We start from the raw sequence: 210 nt of genomic DNA, 5'->3' as shown, positions 1-210 counted from the left end.
CGGCGCGGGGAGCCATGGCGACCACAGCCTCTAACCACTACAGCCTTCTGGGCTCGGGCGCCGCGCTGGTGCATGCCGAGCCGCCGGGGGCCATGCAGCCGGGCGCCGGCTACCGGGAGGCGCAGGCGCTGGTGCAGGCGGACTACGCTCTGCAGAGCAACGGGCACCCGCTCAGCCACGCGCACCAGTGGATCACGGCGCTGTCCCACG

Source organism: Gavialis gangeticus, unplaced genomic scaffold (genome assembly GCF_001723915.1).
Source record: "Gavialis gangeticus isolate Ggan-Ray unplaced genomic scaffold, GavGan_comp1, whole genome shotgun sequence".
Lineage (NCBI taxonomy): Eukaryota > Metazoa > Chordata > Crocodylia > Gavialidae > Gavialis > Gavialis gangeticus.
This window is presented reverse-complemented; position numbering follows the sequence as displayed.